This window comes from Crocodylus siamensis, chromosome 3 (genome assembly GCF_052110815.1).
Source record: "Crocodylus siamensis isolate JL-2025a chromosome 3, ASM5211081v1, whole genome shotgun sequence".
NCBI lineage: Eukaryota > Metazoa > Chordata > Crocodylia > Crocodylidae > Crocodylus > Crocodylus siamensis.
Genome location: NC_143397.1, coordinates 54,107,966 through 54,120,428, shown reverse-complemented (window position 1 = coordinate 54,120,428; position 12,463 = coordinate 54,107,966). Strand labels below are relative to the sequence as shown.

Genomic DNA, 12,463 nt, shown 5'->3' with positions numbered 1-12,463 from the left:
GGCTGGCAACTTTTTGGGGGTAGAGTGCCAAAACCACCTGCAACTTCAATGTGTAAGACGTGGGCATGCCAGGGGCAGACAACAGAGGAACCATGAAGGGCTCGATCCTTGCTGTGACAGCGCAGCCCTGGCCCCTTCCCCGCCATCTGTCCCAAGTAAAATGCTTTTGCCTCTGACACCCAGGCTGGGGGTTACCTACTTCTGATCTAGTCTGATACCCTGTATTCACACATTAAAAGGTATACCTAATGCCATTTTAAAGACTGAACCAAAGCAAGCCCATAAATTCCTTGATAAGGAGACTGCAATATTGAATTATCACTCAGCTAGAAAACCACACCTTATTTCAATATTGAATAACTTATGCCAATATTAGCCAGCTTGAAAAACTCTGCGAAATAACTGGCCTTTGCATACATAAGCCTAGTGATCAAGTAACTTCCCAACCTTCACCTCAATGAACTCCTAAAGATCACATTAGAAGATTTATTTTACAACCCCTGGATCAGTTTTTTTTTACCCTCTTTTGAACTCTCTCTCTAGTATTTCCACATCCTTCCTGAAGTGTGAACTCCATAACTGGGTTACCACCTTGTACCAGTTTTAACAATTTCAAACACAAGTGTTTGAAATTGCATTTCCCTTCTTTTAACTGACCAGACTTTTTTTTGTACAAGGATATTAGCTACTTTGTCCTCTGGTCCTTTGCAGTTTCCTTAGTTTTCAAATACTATTAAAAATTAAAATTAATAGTTCAGAGCTGTCCTGGAAACCCCCCCAAATAATATACTAAAAAAAAAATCAACCATCTTCTATAACTTATTTTAATTTTATTTTTAAAATCTTGTTGTCCGGATTTATGTGTGTTTGCATAGTGTATCTAGAGGCAACTGCATAATAGCTCAAATACAGTCTTACTCTTGTATATTGTACAGGGCTAAGGTGAGTGTGTGTGTGTGTGTGTGCGCGCGCGCGCGCGTGCGTGCACGCACAGTCTTCAGAGTCCCTGGCGTGGCCAGTCCCTGGAGCTGCATGTGGTGGTAGCTTATTGGGGCCAGCCACACACAGCCCCATAGCACACAGCTTCCCACGCTCCCACCCCAGACCCTAGGTGGTGGCAACATGCATGATGAAGCTGGTGGTGCAGGTCATGGGGCTTGGCTAAGGCAGCAGGTGAGCCAAATGGATGCCACGCTCCACACTCCTGAGTCCCCACCAGCCCCGACCCCAGTCCACCAGTGGAGGACCTGTGCTCCCACCCAGCTGTTGCTTTGCTCCCACTCACCACCACTACCACTTCCACTCCCCCACCACCACTGCTGCCCTTCCCCTTCCACTTCACTTTCTCTCCTGCATACCCACTTGCTGCTGCTTCCACCACTGCCACTCCTCCTGCCCATCTTCTCCACCACTACTGCCCCTTACCCATCTGCCACTGCCACCTCTGCCAAACCCCTGCCCTGCTCACTCACCACCCCCACCTCTGCTGCCACTCTGTCCTGCCAACCCACCACCTCTGCACTGCCCACCCACTGCCACTGCTGTCACTGCCTCCAGTTCACCACATGCCACCACTGCCACTCTCCCCCTGCCCACCTGTCACTGCTGACACTCCCCCCACCCGCTTGCTGCCGCTACTACTTCCTGCTTTCCTGCTGCTGCCACTCTCCCACCCACTTACCCCCCACCACCATCACCATTGCCTCTCCTCCCCACATGCCACCACCACCACTCCCTCCCGTCCCATCACCACTGCGCATCTGCCTGCCCACCTGCCACCGCTGCCTTTTCCCCCACACCCACCTGCCCACCACCACTCCCGCCCTTTCCCCCCGCTGCTGCTGCTTCCCTACCTAGGGGTCTGGGGGCAGAGCCATCCTGCAGGCAATGGTGGGAGCACAGAGTGCACTGCTCCCGCAGCAGTGAGTGGGGTTCATCCCCATGCAAGCACAGCCGTGGCAGCCCAGGCCGGGCTGGATATGGTGTATTAGTAGGCAACTTCCTATAGGCCAGATGAAACTGTCTGGTGGGCCAGATCTGGCCTGTGGGCCGTATTTTGCCTGCCTCTGTTTTAAATTCTTGGGGGTTAGTTGGCTAGACCTATCAAAAACATTTGAAAGCATTTAACTTTCAAAGATGTGAAGCTGCACCTACTTTTCTTAGAACCAGTAAACTTTCTATTTCATCCATATCACAATATACTTCATTCTAAGTTTACAACCAAATATCCACTGAACATTTCTATATCACTACTTTTACTCTAGCAATGGATCTATGTCTGGATTGAGGACTTACTCCTTATATATTGGTAAAAAAAATTACTACCTTTGCCTCTATTAATCATTGACCTTTAACTTATTTCTTTTGCTTGCATTATTAGCTGCTTACATGTGTTAACATATATTCTATATCTGTAGCCATTTATTTCCCTTTCCCTCCCATTCTTTACATGTATTAATTTGTTATCACTTCCATCTCTCTAGAAGAATGGTTTCTTGTCCAGCCTATTTTTGTGGCATTTCAAGAATTCAGACAAATATCCTTGAATAATATCAGTTTTCATTAGCATTTCCCACTCTAAATTTACGTTCAATAGAGTCAAGAATGCATTTAGGAAGAACTACTTCACTGTAAGGGTGGCCAGAGCCTGGAATAGGCTTCCCAGAGAGGTGGTGCTCTCACCTTCCCTGGAAATCTTTAAGAGGAGACTGGATAGGCACCTAGCTGGGGTCTCATGACCCCTCCCACCCCCAGTGCTCATTCCTGCCCGTGGTGAGGAGTCGGACTCGACGATCTGTCTAGGTCCCTTCCGACTCATGATTCTATGATTCATTAAGTAATATATATTTATTACAGTTTAGTGTCTATTTGCATAAGGTAAATGCAACTAGATAATGATTTATCTGATTAAACCATGAATTTTAGGTAAGCCATTAACTTTTCCATCAGAATAAAATCTAATACTGTGTTAAGAAATCATCACCTATTTTCAAAAACTGCAAGGAAATGTTTTTTTGGCTACTTGAGAGAGGTCCAGCAAATAAGCCCCATCTGAAGTCACCCATGGAAACAGTTTTTCTTTTTACACGTTATAGAGATGCATAAGGAGCAATTCAACAATCTGTAGCTCAAACTGTCTGTATGTATGAGCATCATTATCCCAGTTTTAGTTTTACTAATTAGAACTTTACCCTATAAAAACAGTCCTTTGATTCTGAATCATGCCTACACTTGATCCCAGAACTATCAATCTAGCTTATGGGAAGAAGCATGTCCTCTGGCTGCCAGGAACTGGACACTGAATGTGACAGTGCCTTAATAACCTTCAAGTCACAGTTAGATTGAAATTAACCCTTTTCAGTAGACCAACCATCTTTTCTTATGTGTTGAGTCCAGTGGGAAGATAGATATTTAGCATTCTCTCACAAGTAAACACCATGAGCATCAAGGCAATGATCGTCCAACATCAACTTTGCTGAGCTGGCTGCGTCATCCGGATGTCTGACTTTAGGCTCCCAAAGCAAGTGCTTGCTCCTAGCGCAGTCAAAGCATACGCTCCAGAAGAGGGCAGGGAAGGCACTTCAAGGACATCCTTGAGGCCAACTTGGAAAAAAATGAAACGTTGACATCAGCTTGGGAGAGACTGTCACCAAAAACTGCCCCAAATGGAGGAAGGATCTCAGTACTTTAAAAGCTTATGATGACAACAGGAGAAAGAAAAGCAGGAGCAGCAGAAATAGTGCAACTCACGGACCAAGTCCATAATAAAGAGCCACCCACCCTGTGTGGAAACGTGCCCAAGTTGCAGCAGTGTGTCAATCCCAGATTGGCCTTGTCAGACCCACAGATAAGACAATCGCGGAAGACAATTGCCAAAGAAGTATATGCAATAATTCCCTCAATGAGGAAAGTCTAGAATCAGCAAATCAAGTTATCGCCTGCAGCTTTGATTTACATTATATGTTTGGCTAGTGAAGCAAGTCAAAGATATATGAATAGTCTACTAATAGAGATTATAAATATGATATTTGAAAAGGGAATCTACCATTCTAAGAATTGAATTACAGTAGTTCATTAAGTCCACCAGTGACTTTGTAAACAATTGCTTAATATCCGACTTTCCTTTTGTAAGTGGGGTGGGGGGAGGGAGAGAGAGAATTTTGACTTCTTAAACCTTTAAAAATATTAAAAACAAAAAGGTGAAAGTGCAAAAGCATGCAGGGGTCAAGAATGAAAAACTTGTCAGTAATGAAAACCTTCATATCACCAGGGATTGAAACCCTCTCCCTCCTATGACTTTCATGGGGTTACACTTTTAGGACTAGATTTCCATCTTCCACCTTGTAGAGTACCCCCTCAATGGCGCTGTGTGACAAACTGGCTCACATTTTCTTGCAAGATGAAGTGTTGAAACTCAAATGTGACATGTCAAGACAAAGAAACAGAAGAGTTGGAGAGCATCCTGGGAGCTGGTTTCTATGGCTTTTCAGGGTTGCCATCTTGGCCTGCCCAGGGAGATCATGCTCCCTTTGGCTGACTGGTACAGGATAGAGAAACTATACATAGTCTCAAAGAAGTTCAAGTCCAGTGTGCCAAAGAAAGTGCTGAGGGCAGCAAAGAGTGGCTGCAGTTGGAGTGCAAATCAGAAAGTCACGGAAGAGTCTTCTTTACTTCCTCTTCCCAGAAAGGGCTGGTTGCCGATACCATTGGGGCTACCTGGTGGACAAAGGTGTCTGTGCCCAGAGTCCAGTGCGGCAGCCACCACTAGACGTCCCCACTTCTTTTGGTCATGGGTAGCTTTTACAGAGTACACCAGGCCAGGTGGCCACTAAACACTACCTTCCAGGTCATGTCAGGATGGGTGGTGAGAAAACAGGCACCACAAACTGACATTCAATATGTACAGTGTCTTTCCACCAGGATCTTGAAGCAGATTCCACAACTGTTCTTGCTGGGCACAGGGAGGGATAGCAACATATGGGACCTGCCCCTCTCATTGATGTCTATGGCCAGAGAAATAGACAGCAGTGGGGGAGGGAGGGAGGCTCAAGCAACAATGTTTCTTAACTCAGTAACTCTTATTCAAAAAACACCAGAAGAGCCACAGATTTTTGCAAAAATAACAAAACAGACCTGAACTTTCCCCTCCTCCCCAACAAGATTAGTTAGATCTCTCACCTCTGACAAGTCTAAGGTGTGAACAGTGTTGCAGGCAAGGTAGATTCCATGTCTTCTCTCTCTTTTTCTCTCCACAGTCCAGTCTTCTCACATGTCCTGGTAATGGGCTGGGAAATCCACTCTCTTAAACCAGATGGTCCCAAGACAATAAACCAGTATTTGGGAGACAATCAAAGTGATGCTTCTATAAAAGCTACTCAGTCAGTCACTGAATGCCAAGTCCATAATGTAAAATGCTGTTCTAAATCCAAATGTTTTTTTTTTTAATTTGGTTTTTTACACTGTTTGCTTGACATTTTCATAAAACAAACTAGGTGAATGGGATCTATTATGAAATGAATATAATGTGGATGTCAACTGGTTGATAACTTCTGATTAGGATTTTTCAGTTAATTTTTGGAAACTGGGATGACATGAGGAATCAGGTAGGGTCTTATGGGGAGTCAGTGCTTTCATTAATGATACAGCAAGCATTTCTGACATTTGTAGGTGATGTCAACGTGTGAAAAGTTGCAAGCACTTTGGTAAATATATCTCCCTCTGTCACTATGATTATCCAAGACAAACTCCTAGCAGCAAGCTGTCTGACTAGCTGATATATCAAATAGATAAATGAAATGGCTTCAGGAAAAAAAAAAGAGCTTCCCACCTTTGGCTTGGTAGAATAGCTCTTCATCCTCTCAGTCTTGAGTTTGGCTCCAGTGATTATACATTTGTAAGCTACAGGTTTGGTTCTTGATCTGCATACCTAGGAAATGACACAACTACAGTTTAAAAACTCCACTGAATTCACTGTGCAGCACCCTACTTCCTCAATGAAGACTACAAGTGATCACCAGCTGTGTGCACTAGTTCTCCATTTAACATTCCAGCTAAGTTTGGGTTTTTAATTTTGGTGATGGAAAAAAATAGGTGTTTGTACCAATTCTTTTACTTGTCTTTGATACTATTAACAGTACTTCAGATGTTGGCATGAGACATGCTTTTTCTTTGCCCTTGCTTTTTCTCTCCAAAAAGATAGTAAGGGATTTGGTATTGAGCAGCTGCTCATCGAGCTTGAGAACTTCCACATATAGGATCTTGCGGTCTGTCTTCTATCACTTTTGTTCCTTTGTTCATTTTATCATTTCATTTGATCACTTTTGTTCATTTTATCACTATTGTTCATCCTCGGACTTATGACACAATTGGTTCTGGAAGACTGTGTCTTAAGTTAAAACATGGTAACTCAGAACCACTTTTCCCATAGGAAACAATATTATAAATGGGGATTGGTTCCTGAACCAAGGCCCGATACCCTATTTTCATCCAAAATAACACCGAGTTTTGTACAGTACTCAATCAATTATATAAAATAAATTAATGTAGATATACTACTTGTCTATATGTATTTATTTATGTATATTGTAAATAGCAATCATATTTCTTTGGAAGGACTTCTTTGAGGTGACTTTGCTGGATTTTTTGAAGGGCTCTTGGTTGGACTTTTTGAAGGGTTCTTGGCTGGAGTCTTCTCAGGAGTCTTGGCTGCATGTCTTCCTGGATTCCTGTCTGCTTTCTTAAAGAAAGTGTCCAAGGAAGTTTGGACAGAAGTTCTCTTCTTTTGCTTGTAAATTTCTCTGTAGCAGCTGTCCATGTTGGATATGCCCATATTCACTGATGCACTGCGTTCAATGTCGGGATCATATTCCTCAACAGGGACATGGCAGCTTCCAAATGTTGAAATGCCTCAGCCAACACTTTTGTTGTCAAGACTTTACAAGGAGTCTCTTCCACAGTGGGTGCATCTTCTTTCTCTGCCACTTCTTGCTGTTCCCATTCAATAAGGTCTTCATTGGTTAATTCTTCACAATGTGATGCCAGCAACTCATTAATATCGTCTGGTGCAACATCTAGGTTGAGTTCTTTGCCCATTTCAACAACATTTTGGTCACCACTTCAACAGTGTCTGTAAAGCCTTGGAACTCAGACACAAACTTAGGACACAATTTGCTCCAAATATCATTCAAATTTGATTGTTTGACTTCATTCCATGCCTCACCAATGTTCTTAACTGCATGGTAAATGTTGAAGACCTTCCAGAATTCCTTCAGAATAGGTTTGCAAGGTGGGAGGATGAAAACCTGATGGCATTGAATATGGAGAAATGCAAGGTGGTTGACCCTAGTTGACTTTCTGCCCCCTTGGCAGGAGGCTGGACCCGACCATCTTATGAGGTCCCGTCCAGCCCTAATGTCTGAAATCTGGGAAAATCTTGTTTTTTGTGAAGTTGACAGTGAGTCCAAGGATTTTATATGCTTCACAGATGCAGTCTAAGGTGACCTGGAATTCTTTAATTGAGTGGGCACACATGACATTGACTCCATTGGCAGTGTATACTGAAGATTAGTAATGGCAGTTGGTTTTCTTGGATTTGGGATGTAACAGGTTGATGTTAAAAAGCTTCCCATCCATGCAATAGTAGATGCTGGCTCAAGATGGAAGTCTGTCAGCAATGAGATGTTGAATAGCTGTGATACAGGTAGAAAAATTAGTTGGTGAAATCGTGCATCCTTGCTTGACTCCAGTTCTAATGATGAAGGGGTCCATTTCTGAACCACTGCTTAGATTAGTTGCTGTCATGTTGTGAAGAAACCTGAGTGGTGACTTCATCAAAGGTCTTAGGTCAATGAAGGCCATGTATAGTTCTTGGTGTTACTTGCTGCACTTTTGCAACTGTCTAGAAACAAAAATTGTGTCTTTTGTACTTCTGAATGGTCTAAAGCAGGCATTGGCAAAATGCAGCCCATGGACCAGATGCAGCCTGCCAGGCCCATGGGGTCCCCCCAAACTTAGAAAATCAATATATATCTGCCCCGGCTGCCTGTCATGTGGCCCTTGATGGCTTGCCAAAACTCAGTAAGCGGCCCTATGCCCGAAAGAATTGCCCATCCCTGGTCTCAAGCGACAATGGGACTTGAGAAAAATCTTCTTGGCGAAGGGAGTGAGTCTATTGAAGAGAATGCAGGTAGGGATCTTACCAGCTAGGGACTGGAGTGCAATATCATGGTAAGTGCTGTGATCTGATCTCTCTCTTTTCTTGGATCCTGGAAGATTCTGGAGTCTCTCAAATCACTGGGAATCTGTTCATGTTTCTAGATTTTCAGAATAACAGCATGTAAGTGGTAAGAGAGCTTTTTTGCACCATGCTTATACTTTTCAGCTGGTATTCCATCAGGACCAGATGCTTTGTTGTTTTTCATCTGCTCAGTGGCTTTCAAGGTCTCTTGATAGGTTGGTAAATCTGCAAGATAGTCCTTAATGGGGTATTGTGAAATACTTAATTGGTATTACTTACGGTGTTAGACTCTCAGCTCTTGAAAGTGTTCTTTTCACTGTCCCTTGATGGTGGAGCTGTATTTAAAGAGTGCTGTTCCATTTTTAGACTTCAGAGGGACAGCTCCATGTGTACCTAACCTACAGATAGCTTTTGTTGTGCTGAAGAAATTACACATCATGGCTGTCAGGAAACTTTTAATCTCTTTCACTTTATCCTCCCACTTGGTGTTTCATTTCTGAATTTTTCTCTTCAATCTCAGCTTTCATGTGGCAATAAGTGTCTTGCTTTTGTTTGCAGTTGTTGTCCTTGTGCCAAGCTTTGAAGGCTCTCGTTTGTCTGTCAATGACAGCTTGAAGTTCCTTGTAATTTTCATTGAACCAGTCATGGTGTTTCTTTGTGGAGAACCCTACAGATTCTTCACGTGCCCCATGGATGCCTTTCTTCGGGCTTTCCTAGTGACCAGTGGTGTCAAGATCATCAGGGAGTTTGAAGGTACTAAGATATTGCTGGAGACAATAATTTTTAGTAGGGTCTTTCAAGCAGTAGACATTGAACCTCCTCCTTGGGTGCTTCTTTTGCTTACGCTGTTTTGGGGAGATACAAGTGGACATAATGGAAAATATCAAACAAAGATCAGTCAGTCCAGCAGTCACCTGTGCTGGTCATAGCTTTGGTAATATGGATGTTATGACAGTCCCAGGCACGCACTATGATGTTAATCAACTGCCCATGTTTTGAGTGGGGCATCCAGGATGTCTTCTGTGTGTTGCTTTGACAGAACAGGGTGTTTCTGATGAGATCATGTTCCAAAAACTTGCTCAGGAGCATTTCATTTGAACTGACTTTTCCCACCCCTTTCTTTCCAAGTGTTCCTTTCCATAGCCCCAAGCTGGTTACACACAACCACTGTGGTGTTGTATATTGAAAGGTGTTTTCTGCCCCACCTTAAAAGCAGCATTTAATATTTCATCTAAAAACAAACTGAACTAGTTTAGCATAAGCATCATGGGGGACTCCTTGGACACTGGTTTAATACCTTAAAAGTAGAATGCTGCTGATTTCTGTAACAAATAAAGCTTCCACGGAGTCCTATGTTGCAGCTCATGTCTAGCTTTCTGATCTGAACATGAAAAAGGCACTGTAAGAGATTTGCATCTAAAAGGCAGGATCACTCACTTTCTGTAAAATAATTGTGGGACAGATGGGGGCAGGGATATAAAGGGAAGATTAAAAGGAAGCAAAGGCACTGTTCACTGCTTGCAAGGACTAAATGAAGACCTAGAGTTATGAACTTAAATTAGTTACCTCAAGGAAACAGTTATTACCTGCCTGCCTGCTAGTTTTCCTTCATCTCATCTCCGCTACCGCTGCATCAGCCAAGACATGATCCAAACTTAGTACAAGGTGAGGCATTTAAATCCATTTGTAAAAGCTCTGTACAAGATGGAGCCACATCCTGCTCATATTCCCTCTTAAGGACACAGGCAGTTCTCAACTTACAACTGTTTGAGTTACAATGAACCACAGTTGCAACTCCAGGTTTCGAAATTCTGACTTGGTTTTCAACTTTACGATAATGGATACAGGTCTGTCAGTGGAAGGGGAGAGGAAAGGGAAGGGCCATGTGGGGGCAGATCAGGGCACCTGTGGTGAGGGAGGGGCTGGGGCCGGGACAGGTGCTGGAGCAAGTGCTGCCCAGCGAGGGCTGCACTGGGCTCTGGGAGCAAGGGCTATGGGCAGTGGGAGAAGCTGTGGCTTCTCGAGCTGTTTTCTTGGTTGCCCCTGCCAGGGTGAGGCAGGCAGTGCTGGGGGTGTGCCGGACGGCTGCAGGAGAAGCTGCAGCTTGTCCAGCTGCTTCCTTGGCTGCTCCCACCAGGATGAGGCAGGCAGGGCCAGAGCTGAGCTGGGTGGCCGCAGGAGAAGCTGTAGCTTGTCTGGCAGCTCCTGCTGCTTGCCTGGGAGGGCATGGGGGGTTGAGGGGGAGACACGTGTGACCCTGGATCCAGTCGGGGCAGAGTGGCCTGTGCTCAGGGCAGATCCGGGGGCACATGCCTCCCCCTCCATGCCCTTCCAGACACGTGGCTAGAGCCTGGATTGCCAGCCTATCCTCAAGTGTGGATATTCTTCTCCAAAGTTTGGTGTCATCAGTGAATTTAGCCAGTCTGCTTCTGATGCCAGGGTCCAGATCATTTATAAAGTCATTAAAGAGTACAAGTCCAAGAAGATACTTTACCAACCTACCATAAACCAACCAGGTGCTCCCCCCACACATTACAGTTAAGAGGTCAATCCTTGGAGGATGTTGGCCATTTCCCCTGGGTGGTCACTTTCTCAAAAAGGTCAGTATAGATGACAATATTTGACACCAAATAATATCTGCCAGTGCTGCCTTTGGAGGTCACCAAAATCATATATTCAATGATCCTAACATCAGAACCCAAACCAGACTTCTCATCTATCAAACCATTGCCATCCCTAGCCAGCTATATGGGTGTGAAACCTGGACAACATATCAGAAATACCTGAATGCTCCTATAAGCAATGTCTTTGAAAAATCCTCCATATCAGTTGGAAGGGCAGAAGAATGAATGTGGTGTTATGGCTCAAGCAAACAGGTCCTATACTTCCATCTTACTCATGATTACTGCTTTAGAGATTGGCAAAGCTGAAGGTCAAGCTGAAGATGTGAAATACTGACATCAGTACCTGGGAGACTTGAGCACTGAATCGTCCCCAATGGCATCATGATGTGCTAGGTATTGATCATTTGAGCAAGCTTGCCTTACTATGGAGGCAGATAGATGAGAAAGATGAAGGGAAAGAGCTGTGAGCAGACATCACCAGGAGTTGCTCCTTCCTCCTGAAACTGTTTGCCCTTTCTACAGTTGAATGTGCAGATCTCATTATCCTAGCGAGCAAAAGACTCCTTTGGTTGAAATGGTGGTACTTTTTTTTTCCCCCCCAACTAAAAGTACATTTGAAAATGGAGTGTACCTTACAGACTCACTTTGTTTTCAGATTTGCACCCACAAATCAGATACAATTCTGTACAGAACTATTGCAAATTAAATTTTCATGTAGCCGTAATTTGGGAATACAAAAAAAGAAGCTAGCTGCTGAAAACCTGTCCCCTTAACATAAAAAGTATCTTTCTATGTTTTGATAAAACATATGTTTTGATCTTTTTATCTTTTGATACTAAGTCAAGTATCTTTAAACTTCCATCTTTCATACACTTCCCTGAAAAGTTCAGATTCAAGCTTTTGAATTCTTGCTGCACATGTGGATTGTTCACTAACATCTGTTCCAGGGTACAGAATACAGTATTGCAGAGTTTTTCCAGTGTTTAAGAAATCATCCCAGACTTGCAGACTTTCCAGAACTAGAAACTCCATGTCAAATATTTATTTAATATAAACACATGTTCAAATATTTGAATCTTCTGCAGGGGATTTCCCTGTGCATACCTATGAGTGCAGAGGGCTGGGACCTTCCATATGGGGGTCCCCCATTTGCATTTGCACCCTGTGCTCTGTCAGAAATTCATGGCAAACTGGAGGGCCTCAGGGCCATGCTGGAAGTGGAACCAATGAGTGGAAACCCACTGTCCTCACCTGCAATCAAATCTAGATTCTTCCAGTCCAAAAAAATGACAGTATGCAACCGTGAAAACAGTATAGGGATGACTCCAAGATGCAAAATATTGCTTAAGTACAAATATTATTTTTTTTTTTTTATCTAAAAAAATAATCAGTGGGATGACACAAACTGAAGTTCAGATGTTATTTTCAAATGGATCTTAAAAATGGCATTTGTCCAAATAACTTCTTAAATAAAGACACAGGGATCATTTATATAAAATCTAAACACTAGACTTTAAGTATGCTGTTTAGCATACTTCCATTATATATGCACTTTTTTTGGGGTGGGGTGAGGGGGGAGGCAGGGTTAATGGCACAGTGATAA

The 12,463-nt window shown here is 43.5% G+C and overlaps 1 long non-coding RNA gene across 2 annotated transcripts in view; it reads left to right on the top strand.

Annotated features, from left to right (window-relative positions):
- LOC149868288 (uncharacterized) overlaps window positions 1–12,463 on the top strand; it is a 43,407-nt gene that overhangs the window by 1,005 nt on the left and 29,939 nt on the right. The window lies entirely within an intron of this gene.